Genomic DNA, 15,891 nt, shown 5'->3' with positions numbered 1-15,891 from the left:
AAACAAGTCTCAACAGATTTTAAAGCATCAAAATACTACAAAGCTTCTTCTCAGATCACAATACTTTAAATTTCTGTTATTATTGTAAAGTACTGTCGAGCTGGTTCTAAGTCATAGCAAACCTTTATAGGGTTTCCAGAGAGCAACTAGTGAGATTGAACAAACAACCTTGCAGTTCAAACTGACCTTTTGGTCCAGTGCATTATCCTTCAGCACCACACTAGGACTCCTTAAAAGCCTACAGCACCTGGTATTCCCAGGCAGTCTCCAATCCAAATACTAACCAGGACTTACCCTGCTTAGCTTCTGCGATCATAGGCTAGCAGGCACATTAATGGTGGTATTATAAATCAATAATATCAAGGAAATATAATCAAATACATGGAAACTTAATAACACACTGCTTAAAAAGGTACTGGGTAGTAGAACAAATTAAAAGTGAAGTTAAAAATTCCTAGAAACAAATGAGAATGAAAACACAATATATCAAAACCTTTGTGAGACAACAAAAGCAGTGGTGAGAAGGCAATTTATAGCAACAAATGTATACACCCCAAAAAAAGAAAAAAACAAAATCAACAAATTAAATTATCTCCAACAATTTAGAAAAGGACCAGCAAATCAAACTTACAGGCATCAGAAGAAAAGAAATAATAAAGATTGTTGTTGTTAAGTGCTGTCTAGTTGGTTCTGACTCATAGTGACCTGTATAGGGTTTCCAAGAAGCAGTTGGTGAGCTTGCAGTTCAAACTGACCTTGCATGCTAGTGCATTAACCCACAGTATCACAAGAGGACTCCATATACATGTGAAGATTAGAGCAGAAACAAATAACAGAAAATAATAGAAAGAACCAACAAGCCAAGGAGCTGGTTCTTTGAAAGGATTAATAAAATTGACAAATCATTGGCAAATCTAACAAAAGAAAAGAAGGAGAAGTTTTATATAACACACTCAAGAAACCACATGGATAACATGCAAATAACACACATAAGAAATCACATGGATGACATGCAAATAACACACATAAGAAATCACATGGATGACATCACAATATAACTAATGGAAATAAAAGGATGATAATAGAATACTACAAAAAAAAATGTACGCCAACAAATTTTAATATTTAGAGGAAATGGATGCATTTTTGGAGAAGGATGACTTACTTAAACTTTCAGAGTGAGGCAGAAAACTTGAACAGACCTTAAACAAAACATAAATTAATTATGTAATCAAAAAATCTCCAAAGCCCAAAACGTCCAGGCCAAGATGGTGTTACAGGTGAATTTTACCAAACATCTGGAGAAAAGCTGACATCAATTCTGCGCAAACTATTCCAGAATACAGAAAAGGGTGGAGAATTTCCTAATATATTTTATGAAGCAAGAAACTAGTAAAAAACATAAAAACAAAACAAAACATTATAGACCAATATCCTTCATGAACACAGATGCAAAAATTCTTAACAAAATCTTAGCAAATAGATTCAACAACATATTAAAAAATAATTCATCGTGACCAAGCAGGTTTTCAAACAAGGGGTGCAAAGATGGTGCAATATTAGAAAAATCATCAACATAATCCACCATATAAATAAAGAGGAAAAGAAACACATGATCATACTGATTGATGCTGAAAAGTCATTTGACAAAATCCAACACCTGTTCCCAATAAAAACACTCTTAAAGTAGGAATTTAAGGAAAATTTCTCAACATAATTAAGAGCATATATACAAAGCAAACAACCAACATCACTCCTTGAAAAGAAATTGAAAGCATTATCTTTGTGAATGGGAACCAGCCAAGGGTGCCCTTTATCACCACTACTATTTAATATTGTGTTAGAAGTCTTAGCCTGAGCTATAAGGCAAGTTAGGGAAATTAATGGCCTCCAAATTGGCAAAGAAGAATTAAAACTCTCTGTACTGTAGAAGATATGATCCTATATACAGAAAATTCCAAAGATTCAAGCTAAGAAATATTGAAACTCATAGGAGGATTCAGCAAAGTGGCAGTGTACAAGATCAATATACAAAAATCAGTTAGATTTCTTTATATTAATAAAGAGAGCTCTGAAAAGGAAATCAGGATAACAATGCCATTTACACTAGCCACCAAAAAGATGAAATATTTAGGAATAAATCTAACCAGAGAAACAAAAGCTCTATATAAGAAAAACTATAAAATACTACTACAAGAAACCAAAGAGATTTACAAAAATGAAGGAATATACCATACTCATAGATTGGAAGATGTAACATTGTGAAAATGTCAATATTGCCCAAAGCAATCTACAGATTTATGGCAATCCCAATCTAGATTTCAGCAACATTCATTAAAAATGAAAAAAATGGTCACAAACTTTGTATTGGAAGTAAAGAGATATCAGATAAGCAAATCACTGCTTAAGAAGAACAACAAAGTTAGAGGCCTCTCACTACCTGATTTTAAAATTTATTAAACAGCCACATAGGTCAAAGAAGCCTGGTTTGCGTGCAATGAAAGACACATGGATCAATGGAACAGAATTGAAACCCATAAGTAAATCCATCCACATACAGTCTTTGACAAAGAGAAAAAACTCATTAAATGGTGTAAGATAGTCTCTTCAAAAAATGGTGCTGACAAAACTGAAATAAATTTGCAAAAGAATGAAACAAGAGTCATACCTCATACCATATATGAAAACTAATTCAACATGTATTAAAGATTTAAATGTAAATCCCAGAAGTATAAAGTTCACCAATGAAAACCTAGGGACAAATTTAAGGGTTCTAGCTCTGGTAGCGTAGTGGTTACGAATCGGGCTGCGAACCTTAAGGTCAGTGGTTCGAAACTACCAGCTGCTCCGCGGGAGAAAGATGAGGCTTTCTACTCCCGTAAGGATTTACACCCTCGGAAACCCTGTTCAGGGTCGCTATGGGTAGGAACCGACTCGACGGCACTTAACAACAACAACAATACTTCTTGAAACAAAGACCAGCAGAAAAAAAGCAGACTGTTAGAATATCAAGCAAGCTGTTTTGCCCTACAGCCATCAGGGTAAACCCACTTCTAAGACTGAAACACAAAGGGAATCTATGAGCAGTCTAGTGTGCTTGCAGGTGACCACTCTGGTCTACTGGTGAGTAGAAGTGGGGGAAATGCAGCAATGAAGACATGGGCTGAGTTTGGCTATGTTCCATTGACACCTGTTGATCTTGAGATGAGAAAGAAGAGGAAGGGCTGGCTGGTTTGAAGTTTAGGAAGACATGTGAACTCCTGAGCCCATGGACACTGACCTAGTCACTGAGGGCTAGAGCTGATAGTGAAACAGCCAGCTGGTCTGAAGTGGGAGGAGGTGTGAGAGAACTCCCAAACTTGCAGACAGTATCCATTTGACTTTGTATACAGGAAAAAAAAACATGAATTGCTACAATTTGATGTACTGGACCTTTGCTTACGCGTGCAGTTGCTCAAAATTCCAACCAAAATGGAAGGATTCTTCATATCAAGGATCAAGCTTGTCTCCTTAGTACACTAGATTGATAGAGGCAGGCAACTTAAACATTGGCTATCAAAAACGGGTTACATAAAGGCATGAAGTGACTGGCTTGCAAGATTTCATGAGTGTGTTTAGTTTTAGAATGAGTTGGATAAAGTAGACTCCCCACTGAACAATTTTCCTCTTTTCCAGATGGATCCTGTGAAAGGGTATGGGGTAGGATGGTGATAGGATTTTTGGATTCAGTTGTGAATAATTGATATCAGGGCTAAACTGCTATTCTAACAAATGTAAATGTAGCAGATATGTAACTAAAAGGGGTGAGTAATTAATCTTTCATTTCAGGAACAGAGGACCCCAATACCATCTAGAGGGAAGACCATGAGTGGAGCCTGATGTTCTAACCAGAAAAGTCACTACAGCAGACATGGTGACAGATGAGATGGCATAGAGAGATAGAGCAGCTGGAGACTCTAGGTCTATGGACTAAGAAAGGCTATGTGAATTCAGGCAGGAGGTTGGATTGCAAAATGTGACATTTGGACATTTAAATATATATATATATATTATGTATACATCAAATAATAGGGGGGAATAGAGATAACTATTGTTAACTGATGGTACATGGAGGGGATTGTGATCATTACAATGAAACAAAGTAAGATCATTGAATGTAAAATTGATAATCTGCCCTGTAAACTGTCAATTCACAATAAAAACTTAATATATATATATATGTATGTATATATAATGGACTGCTAGAAGAAGTAAAACTGTGTTGAAAAATACAATCAGAATGCTCCTTGGAAGCCTGGATAGCGAGACTTCATCTCTCGTACTAGAGCAAGATATCGTGTTAGATAAAGTGGAAGGTCAGCAAAAGACCCCCAGTGAGATGGATTGGCACTGTGGCAGCAGTAATGGGCTCACACTTAACATGAAATTATCTCATAATCCACTGAAACTGAACTTCTGATGGAAGTAACTTTTAGAGGCAACAAAGAAGTTTAGAAGTTTTGTAACATTTTTATTGGAAAAACTCCATTTTAATACTGAAGTAATTCCTCTACAATCAAATGGAAGGATTTTCACAGGATATTTAGGTGACGAGTTTTATTGTACTAGCAAAATAATTCTTCTGTTATGACTTATTGCAGTAAAACAAAGCAAGTCTTGCCTACTAAATGTCTCCACGTGCCAAATGAAAGGCAGTGCAGTGGCTCTATATCAGCACTGGACTGTGAACTACAAGGTCATGGGTTCAAACCCACCAAAAACTTCACAGAAGAATGATGAGGCCTTCTGCCCACACAAAGATTTTTAAAAGCCTCTGAAACCCTGTACAGGGTCACTGTGAGCTAAAACTGTCAACAGCATTTAGCAACAACAATTAGCTTTCAAGAAACCAAGAATCTGATCACCGCTAAGAACAATTTTGTGTTTTAAATTCAGAAATTATTTAAGCAGCGCTTTCACATTATGGATTCTCTAGAAGAATGAAAACTAAAAAAAAAAAAAAAAGTATTTTGATTGTCTTTTTAAAATTTTATTTTCTCAATCCACATTATCACTCAAGGAATCTTTGTTAATAAGCAGTATCTAAAAAATATTTATAAATAGTTTTGCAAAGTACTTGTAGCATGATATTAGAAAAAAAAATGTAGCCATAAGCATACAATTTGTCTGTTAAAGTTGTGCGGAAGCACAGGGTAAAAGTAAGGCTGGTTTAAAAACTGAAACAGTAAAGAGTGTCCAGTTACTGGTTCACAGGAGGTATAGTGTGGTACTGCAGCCAAGGACGGGCATGCACTGTCTCTTCCCTTACTGGGGAACTTGCAACACAGAAACCTAGCAAGGTTTAGGATGATGAATATATATATATGTATTATATATAGTTGCTAAGTGCCATCAAATCAGTTCCAACCCAGAGCGATCCGGCATAGGGTTTCCAAGGAGCAATTTGTGATCCTGAATGGATAAACAAACTCTGGTATATATACACAATGGAATCATAGGTAATGGTGAAGAATAAAGATGAATTTGAATTCGTGAAACACCTTATAACATGGATAAATCTGAAGGACATTATGCTGAAATAAATTGGTGGTCATGGTGGTTGTATGCCATGGAGTCAATTCTGTCTCATAGCAACCCTGCATAGGGTTTTTGAGGTTATAAATCTTTACCAGAGGAGAAACTTCATCATTCTTCAGCAGTATTTTTGAACTGCTGACTTGAGCTTAGCAGCCCGACTTGTAACTACTATGCTACTATGCTAGAGTCACAAAAGGCAAATATTGTATGAGATCAATATTGTAAAAAGTCAAGAAAAAGTTTTAACACTAAAACAAATATTCTTTAATAGTTACTGGAGGTGGGAGGGAAGGGAGAGAGATTCACTGGTAGAGGGTAGACACATGTTAACTTGTGTCACTAGGAATGCAATATACAAGAGGGAGGTAGGTAAAAGAAAGATGAAGGTAGAGAAGATGTGAGGAGGAGTACAAAATGTAAAAGGAACAGTGATAAATGCTCTTATATATAAAATCTTGCAACAGCAGGTCAGTTTGAACCACAAGGTGGTTCAAAGTCACCTGTCATTACTCAGAAATCCTCCAAAGGGTTACTATCAGTCTGAACTAACTTGTTGAAATTGAGCAAGTAGCAGTTACATGCACTGATAGATACACATGCTGAATGAGTGTGAGAGGCAGAGTGGAAGTATTCCCACAAATTCATAAAGTTTTGGCTGAAAATATTTGTATATGGGAATTTACTTATGCTGTAAATATACTCATGAATGTGGTTGAACATACAAGGGGCAAAATTATGAAAACTTCTTATACATTAACAAACAACTGAAGGGAATGAGTTACTGGGTTTATGGGTTTAGGATTATAGTTTTGGGGAACACCATGTTAGCGTAGTGGTTACGAATCAGGCTGCGAACCTTAAGGTCAGCGGTTCGAAACTACCAGCTGCTCCGCGGGAGAAAGATGAGGCTTTCTACTCCCGTAAGGATTTACACCCTCGGAAACCCTGTACAGGGTCGCTATGGGTCGGAACCGACTCAACGGCACTTAACAACAACAACATGTTCAACTGGTATAACATAGTCCACAAAAACAATGATCTATGTCCTACTTTGGTGACTGAGATCCTAAAAACTTATGAGTGGTTATCTAAGATGCAACTAATGGTATCTCCCTGTCTGAAGGAAAGAAGCGTGATGAACATTGAAAACATTTGGAAACGATTATTCCAGTGAACGAATGGACCACATGAACATCAGTCTCCACAACCCTAAGAACAGAAAAACCAGATAGTATCTGGCTACCACAACCAATTGCTCTAAAAGAGATCTTGTTAGAAAGTCCTAGATAGGGTGAGAGAAAATGTGGAAGAAAAACTCAAAATTGTAGAAAGTAAATGACCAAGATTACTGATCAGAGAAAGATTGGTGGAACGCTGAGACTATGACTCTAGGTCACTCTTCAAGTCTGGAACTGAACTCACTCCCGTGATTCAATTTTCATCCAAACAATAAATAAGTATATATGGAAGACAACAACACTAGTGAAGTATGCACACCATATTATGGACAAATGCTCAAGATCAAAAGGGTAGCATTTCCCAAAGGACAAAATTCAGAAGGGTTGGGAAAGGAGGAATGTAAATGGGATAAGGGATGTTACACAGTGGAAATTGCAATCATTGTAATACATGTAAGATTTGTTGAATATAAAACTGATGATCTGCTCTATTAACTTTCATTCAATTCTCAATAAAGAGCAAAAAAAAAAAAAAGTAATTATAGTCAGACATCATCCAATTTTTCTAGTTTTGTGACAAAGGAGGCAGCTCTTTATAGAGACAATTAGCCACACATTCCATATTCGTCTATTCCTGATTCTCCTTTTTCTGTTGCACCAAGTAAATAGAGAAGTGATATGGCATGAAATGATGTTGTGGTATTGATTTTTAATGGACAAACTCATTTAAAGAGGCACCCTATGATCAAGAACCAAAGGCATTGAAGGAAGTGTCCAAGATACCCTGAAGATATTGACAAAAAAACACGACTACAGAAATTGATGGAATACAAATTGAAATGTTTCAACAAACTGATGTGACACAGCAGGTGCTTACTTGTCTATGTTAAGAAATTTGGAAGAAACCTACCTGGCTAATTGCTTGGAAGATATACATATTTTTGCCCATTCCAAAGAGATGACTCAATGGAAGGCCCAAATTGTTGAAAATTATCATTAATACCACAATAAATTAAAATTTTACTGAAGATAACTCAAAAATGGATGATGCAGTTTATTGACAGGATCTGTCAGAAATTCAAGTCAGATTCAGAAGATTTAGAATGGGAGATATCATGGTTAGCATCAGATAGATCTTGGCTAAAAGCAGAGAATATCAGAAAGATGTTTCCTTATGCTTTATTGACTATTCAAAGGCTTTAGACTGTGTAGATCATAACAAACTATGGATAACATTGCAAAGAATGGGTGTTCCAAAACACTTACTTGTGTTCAGGAGAAACTTGTACATAAACCAAGAGGTAGTCATTTAAAGAGAACAAGGGGCTATCAAATGCTTTAAAATCAGGAGAAATGTGTGTCAGGGTTGTACCCTTTCACAATACATATTCAAACTGTATGCTGAGCAAATAATCCAAGAAGTGGCATTATTTGAAGAAGACCCCGACAGCAGGATTGTAGGAATATTTACTAACAACCTGTAATGTGCAGATAACACAACCTTGCTTGCTGAAAACAAAGAGGAATGGAAATACTCACTGATGAAGATCAAATATTACAGCCTTTAGTATGTATTGTACCTCGATGTAAAGAAAACAAAAATCCTCACAACTGGATCAATAAATAGTATCATGATACATGGAGAAAATAAAGTTGTTTGTCACAGACTTCAGGTTGCTTGGATCTGCAATCAATTCTTAGTTAAGCAATCAAAGTGTATTTCGTTAGACAAAGGTGCTGCAGAAGAATTCTTTCAAAGTATTCAAGAGCAAAGATATCAGTTTGAGGACTAAGGTGCACCTGATACAAGATACGGTATTTTCAGTTGCCTCATATGTATGTAAAAGTTGAATAATGAATAAGGAACACTTTAGAATAATCTATGTGTTTGAATTATGGTGTTGAAAAATAATATTGATATTGAAATTATCATAGACTACCACAAGAAGAACAAATCTATGTTGGACAAAGTACAGGTAGAATGCTCCATATAAGTGGCGATGGCAAGACCTTGTCTCTCATACTTTGGACTTATCTTCTGGGGCACCAGTTCTTGTAGAAAGTCATCATGCTTGAAATAGTGGAAGGCCAATGAAAAAGAGGAAGACCTCCCAACAAGACTGAATGAGACAGTGGCAGCAACAATGGTATCAAACATACCAACAATTGTAAGGATGGTACAGAACCTGGGAGTGTTTTGTTCTGGTGTGCTTAGGGTCACTGACTTATGAGCCACAACTGACTTGATGACATCTAACAACTACTTTGGTGAGTAGTGAATGGGGTAGTAAAAGTTCATGAGAAGGCAATTTAAGGTGCAACTACTGGTCCCTCCCTGTTTGGAGGAAAGAAGAGTTACGAAAATTGAAGAAACCTGGAATGAATTAATCCAATGAACCAGTGGAACACCGGAACATCAGTCTCTAAAATCCTGAGACTAGCAGAACTAGATAGTGTCTGGTTACCACTACCAACTGTTCCGAGAGGATCACATTAGAATTTCCTAGATACAGCGAGAGAAAACAGAACGAAACTCAACATGATCAAAAGACTTGACGTACTGATCAGGAAGGTACTGGAGGAACCCAACACAATGGAACCCAACACATCCTTCATGTCTGACTCAATTGTCTCACTTTGTAACTCAATTTTTAGGTAAGCAGTAGACAGATATGTAGAGTGGACAACAACACTAGTAAGGTATGCTCACCATGGAATAGTCAACCATTCAAGATCAAAAAGACAGCAATGTGTGAGGAAAAATTTCAGAAGGGTGGAATGGAAAAAAGAATCACAGGGAGGAAGAGGGATAATTGATGTTACATGGGAGGGATAGCAAATATAGAAATGGAATCAAGTGTATGATTTGCTCACTGTAAAACTGATGATCTGCTCTGTAAACCTTGACTCAATTCACAATAAAAAGTTTTAAAAAGAATCAATGCATCATGATTCTTATAAACCAAGAGATAAAACCCAATCTCACAAGGAATAATAGAGATCAAGTCTTCAGACACTAAGCATGTACTTTTGTAGCTCCTTCTTCCTTCTTTTGTTCATGCTTCTTACAAGAGAAAGAAGACTTAACTTATCCTCAGGAAGAAATTTATTAAGAGTCTAAGCTTTAGAGTCAAACAAACTTAAGTATGGATTTTAGTGCAAAAGTGGAACAGTTATGGACACATGGGGATGGAATGGGGAGCACAGTTATCACTGGATAGGATGATGAAAAGCATGCAGTACTCTACTTGCCACAGCCTTTCTTTTCTATTGTATGAGCTAAACCTATTAACTATTTTCATAGCATTGATTAGGTAAATAGGAATGGAAAAACATGCGAGTTGTATCTACTTTCTCAAGACCTAGGAAAGAAATTATAAAAGGATTTGTTTTGAGCACATTGAGAACATAATGATCTCAATATTTAAATAAATATTTATTTATATAACATATATTTGGTGAATCAAACTCCAGGGGAAGTACTATGGATATAGGAACAAACAAGATAATAAATCTTTACTCTTAATCTGCTAAAAGTTATTTTTAATTTACATAGTGAATCTGATAAGATAAGCACCTGGGTTTGGCAAGCACATAAAAGAGAGAACTACTCCAGAGATGGGAGAGTGTCAGGCAATTAGGAAAGTTTTGGGGAAAGGATCTTTAACATGATCCTTTAATCAGACAAAGACGCATAGATTCCAAGAGTACAAAAAGAATGTGGCTCTTTTTAGAAATAGAAAGTCATTTGATAAATCAACTGATAGTGTACAGTTTGAAGTGACAGATGATGAGTTTGGAGACTTATTAAAATGTCGGGTCATAAAAGGCAAGGTTTTATAAGGCCACCTTAATGGATTATTGTTATCAGACTTTGAGAAACTCTTGATATTTGTTGGAAATACCTTGAAAATAATTTTCCTGGTTTTAATGAGAATAGACTGGAGAGAGGCAGTATTGAAAGGTGGGTAAATCGATTTAAGTCTTTTGAAATAGTCCATACAAGATGTCACTGTATTGGGGATGAAGTGATACTGCACTGGGTGGTGGTGATAGAGGTCACATGAACCAAGAGTGAGATTTTAGAAGTTAGAATTGACAGGATTGGGTAGCATTACATAAGGAGGAAAAGACAGGATAGCAATTTCTGATTTGTGAAACAGGGTGGTTGGAATTCAGTGACAGAGGAAACAGATGCAAAAATGGTTGCAGGACCAGTAGACAGAGGTTGGGGAAGGTCAGGGAGGATGACAAGTTCAATTTGACACCCTATATGTAATTACCATGCCAATTCACCTAATCTCTTATTCATAGTGTCTTGGCAGAGGTTGCAAACCAGACAAGAGGGCACTGCTTTCAGCACTTCCTAAAGGATCTTGTATTTGTACCATGTGTTATAGAGAGGTGGCAGGAGAGGTGCTTTTTAAAAATTTAATGTGATAATTGAGTTTAAAATGGAGTATAAAAGATTAATTGCAAATTTTTGAGCAGTGATGGTTTCTCTGCTCCCTCCTTAATCAAAACAAAGAAACAATCAAATAAAAAGATAGAGAAACCTCATTTTTTCATCATAATTGAGTGTAAGAGAATGTAAGGAACTGTGGTGACTTAGTGGGCTAAGTGTTTGGCTGCTAACTGAAAGGTCAGCAGTTGAATCCACAGCAGTTTGCATGACTATCCATGGTAGGAAGATGTGGCATTCTGCTTTCCTAAAGATTTACAGCCTGGGAACCCCCCCTCCATTTTTTAAAGCTTTTATTGTGAATAGAGTGATAGTTTACATGGAAGAAAATCGGTTTAGCACTCAATTTATTGTATTTTGTTTCATTGCAGGGATTACAATCCCCTTCATGTATCATTGGTTAACAGTATTTGCTTCTATTCCTTCCCGCCCCCCCCCCTTTTTTTTAATGTGCGTAAAAACATTTAGGAATATACAATCATTTAAACAAATGGCACATTCTGCAAGTCAGCCTCCTGGAAGCCAGCACACAGCCTTTCTCTTTCCATGAATCTAGAGCCTCAACTGTTCTATCTCTCCATGCCATCACCTTTGCCTCCATCTCTGGTGTTGCTGCTTCTCTGCTTAGAATCTCATGCTCTTCTCTCTTGATGGTCCTAGGGTCCTCTGTTGCTAGAACGTAAAATGAATTATTCTCCCATTTTTGTTACACAATTTCCACCTTTACAGTTTTGACAATTACAACAAGTCATGTTAACAATTACTGCTGTATCAGAAGACTCCTATCCCCATCTCCCTTCACCAGAACCCTCTAGACAAGATGCAAACTATTCAGTGGGGACTATACCTTCCCCTACTTGCTCTGAAACTGAACTCCCTCTTGAAAACGTGTAAGTCAGTCACTTCATGCCTTTATATCTCCCTGCCATTTTAGGTAGCCAAGTCTAAGTTGCCCATCCCTATCAATCCTATGTACTGAGGGGACAGACTTGATAACTTGATGAGAAGACTCCTTCCCTCTTGATTTGTATTTTGAGCTAATACATCCATAAGCATAGGTCAAGCTCATCAAATTGTAGAAATTTACACTTTCTTTATAAAATGTTTATCTTCCTCTAGTTGAGTTCTGATCATCAAGCCATCAAATCTAGGTCAAATGGGTACTTTCTACAAGTTTGGTCATTCTTGTGCATATCCTCCCACTTCATATCAGCTGGATGATTTACTCTCAGCTCTAGCCCTCTGTGGCTAGGTCATTGTCCATGGGCTCAGGAGTTTCCAAGTCTTCCCAGACTTGGAACCAAGCAGCCCTTCCTTTTCTCTCTCATCTCAAGGTTAACAGGAGTCTAAGGAATGTGGTTGAAATCAGCCCTTGTCTTCACGGCTGACTTTCCCTACTTCTACTCACATGTAGACCAACACAGTCTCCAGCAAGCTTAGATGCATGCTCGTGTGTTCCCAGGTTTTAGTCTTGGAGGGAGATTTTCCTAGATGGGACTTGATTGCTTGCCTTGAAGTCTGGCTCCCCAGTGAACCGCTTGCTTGTTCTTGTAATAGCCAAACAAACTGCTGTGTTTGTTTTTTTTTTTTCCTGATGGTTTTCCTTTCAAGAAGTATCTTCTGTCCTTCTAGCCACCCTGGGCTGATCTGCATGCCCTTTCAAGTGTGAATGTCCTACCTCAGAAGATTCTGGATGGAGCTCTGGATTCCACCTCATGTCCTATATACTACTAAAGGCTCCACAAGAAGCCTATTTCACTGGGCAAGTTCTAGAACCCCTTTTAGGTGTTCCAATCAGTTATACAGCCTGGAAACCCTTTGGGCAGTTTGACTCTGTCTTAAGGGCCATGATAAGTTGGGATGGATTCAATAGCAATAGATAGAAAGAAGCATAATGGAATAGAACTGATTTGCTTTGCATTTCTGCATGTATTTTTTCCTGTTTAAGTTTATAACTTATTGGAACTGTTTTGGATTTTGAACTGGTTTTCTGAAAATCAGTTAGATTTGTAAGGCCACTAGAAATGTAGCAAAATATCACAAACTGGGTGACTTTTAAGAACAGAAATTCATTGACTCACATTTCTGAAGCTCAAAGTTTGAATCAGAGTATCTGCTGTATTGATATCTTCTGAGGGCTCTGAGGACAAATTTAGTCCACGATTTGTTTCCTAGCTTATGATGGCAACTGGTGATCCCTGGTGTTGCTTACCCATAGATTACACCTATCTCTGTCTCTGTCTTTGCATGTCCATCTTCCCTCTACATGTCCTCTTCTCTATATTATATTGAATTAGGATCCTCCACTACTCCAATGGCGGTGGTGGTGGTGTGCTGTGGGACCGGTTCTGACTCATAGTGACCCTATATAGGGTTTCCAAGGCTGCAGATCTTTACAAAAGCAGAAAGTCTCATCTTTCTCCCACAGAATGGCTGGTAGTGTCAAACTGTTGACCTTGAGGTTAGCAGCCTGACTCGTAACTACTATGCTACCAGAGCTCCTCCACTAGTCTAGTATTACATAGTTACTGAATATATTCAATGATTCTACTTCTAAATAAAGCAAAATTCACACATACCAAATGTTAAGAGTTCAATAAATATTTTTAGGCTACACAACATCAAGCACAGGTTTAAAATATCAACACTCTGTTATCCAACTGTCTTATGGAAACAATTGTATTGTGAGGGCTGGTTGAAACAACAACCTTAGGACAACTTCAAAAGTTCTCTTACTGCCCCCTCAAGTGATGTCAAGTTAAAGAATTATACCTGGGAGCCCATGGGAGAGGGTGGGTGTGCTGCTCTATTAGCATGTGCCTCTGGTACTAACACCAACCTGATTGCTAAAAGCTACCTTTTGTATTTGATCTTCACATCCCATTCAAAAGATGTGGCATGCCATTACTTCTTTAATTTGTTGTCTGTCTGAAAAGGAAATGATCTCTCCCACCTGCCATTCAAACACATAGATGGGGGTACTTTTAAACAAAAAGATAAAATACGATTGCAGAAATAAGGCATACATCAGTTAGAAATAAAATCACTTCACTAGTGAAGTCATCCCACACTGAGTTCAGAATGCCACCATCAAAAGGAAATCAGAGTACGGTCCAGAATAATGTAAGAGCCAGATCCAGTCTGAATTATCATCTATTGAACTAAGGGCTGTCCCTAAAAATGTTTCCTCCTTCTCTGTAAGCATCTATCACTAACTAGCAAAAAATGGAGAAGTCAATTTCTGTTAGACTTCAGGTAGCATAGCAAATCACAATCTAGCCTGGTCAGCATTGCAGAAGATCTGGGTGGTTAAGGTGGCTGAGATAACATATACCGGCAAAACATACCATTCAGGAATTATGACATCATAATTCCCTTTATCGGCTCAGAGGGGCCCAACTCAGCTGGGACCTACAACATTTTCTCCTTGATAAGATTCTAATCGTTTTAGATAATTAACAATTTCTCCCTTTAAGACAAAGGTGGGGAAGATAGTTATCCTATCATTTAAAGGGGAAACTGTGAGTGAGTGAGTGTGTGTGCATGTATGTGTGGGTGTGGTATGGGATGTTTGATAAAAACTTGGTGGATAACAATAGAAATCTTTAGAAAACATTAATTTATCAATCATGAATTGTTCTATATCCTGACCAGGAAATTGAATTGTACTCAAATTCTCTCATTGGTCAAATGTATCACAGCTGCCGCAAACCTAGGAAGAATCCCCCAAATCATTTCCCCATTCCATCAATATTCAGGTGAGGGAAAGTACATAGAGGGTAAGAAACAAAGCACAATATACAAATAATCACAGTGATGGGATGGTGTGTGAGTGTGGGGAAGGTAGGAGCGAAGAAGCAGACTACACAAAAAACCAAAATCTTCCTAAATCAACATCACTGTTTTCTATATTTGTGTGATTAATTCACTCTGTGTGCATTGTAAAGTTACCTTTATCCACAGTAGCTCGATTCATGTTTAAAATAATGGCAGTATTTAAGGACAAAAAATACACACTGATTATTGCATTCCCCTTCATAAAGGTTACTTACTGAGTGGAGCAAGCACGTAGACCTGTAGACCCATTTTATGTGGCAAACCTTAATTATTCTACTCCCTCACAAGATACTGCTAGTATTTAAAGTATATTATTTCAGAATAAAGGTTTCACTTTGCCTAAGCATTAAGACTTAAAAGAAACATTTAACTTTGACATTTCATTTATAGGCATTTTAATTATCTGGATGGTTTCCTTTAAATGCTAGATGTAGGCAGAAAAAATTTGTACTTATATCGAAGAAAGTGCTTCCAGGACTCCCTAATTTTCATGTGTTATGAATTTTAATGCCTTATGCAGGTCAGGTTTTCATAGCTATGAAGAGGGAATACATTGACCTTAGACTATTGTACAGTTGTAACAGTATTTTTAGTCTCTGTTTGTTATGGGCAGACAGGAAATATATTTTGTTTATGTTTTCTTTTCCAAAAGTTCTTGCAGCCGAAATAAGTAAGCCCCAGGCATCTAAGAAAGGTCTCGCATTTTTTTTTTTTCTCTTTTCTTTCTTTTTTTTTTTTAGATGATGAGAAGCAATAAGACAGGCTATATCTGCGTGGCTTAAAATCAATGAGGCGTTGCCTAGCAGGAAAGAGCCACTTGACTGGCAGCAGCCCCTC

The sequence above is a fragment of the Chrysochloris asiatica genome, unplaced genomic scaffold (genome assembly GCF_000296735.1).
Source record: "Chrysochloris asiatica unplaced genomic scaffold, ChrAsi1.0 scaffold00015, whole genome shotgun sequence".
In the NCBI taxonomy this organism is placed as follows: domain Eukaryota; kingdom Metazoa; phylum Chordata; class Mammalia; order Afrosoricida; family Chrysochloridae; genus Chrysochloris; species Chrysochloris asiatica.
The sequence above is the reverse complement of the archived record's forward strand: the minus strand, read 5'-3'. Positions refer to the sequence as shown.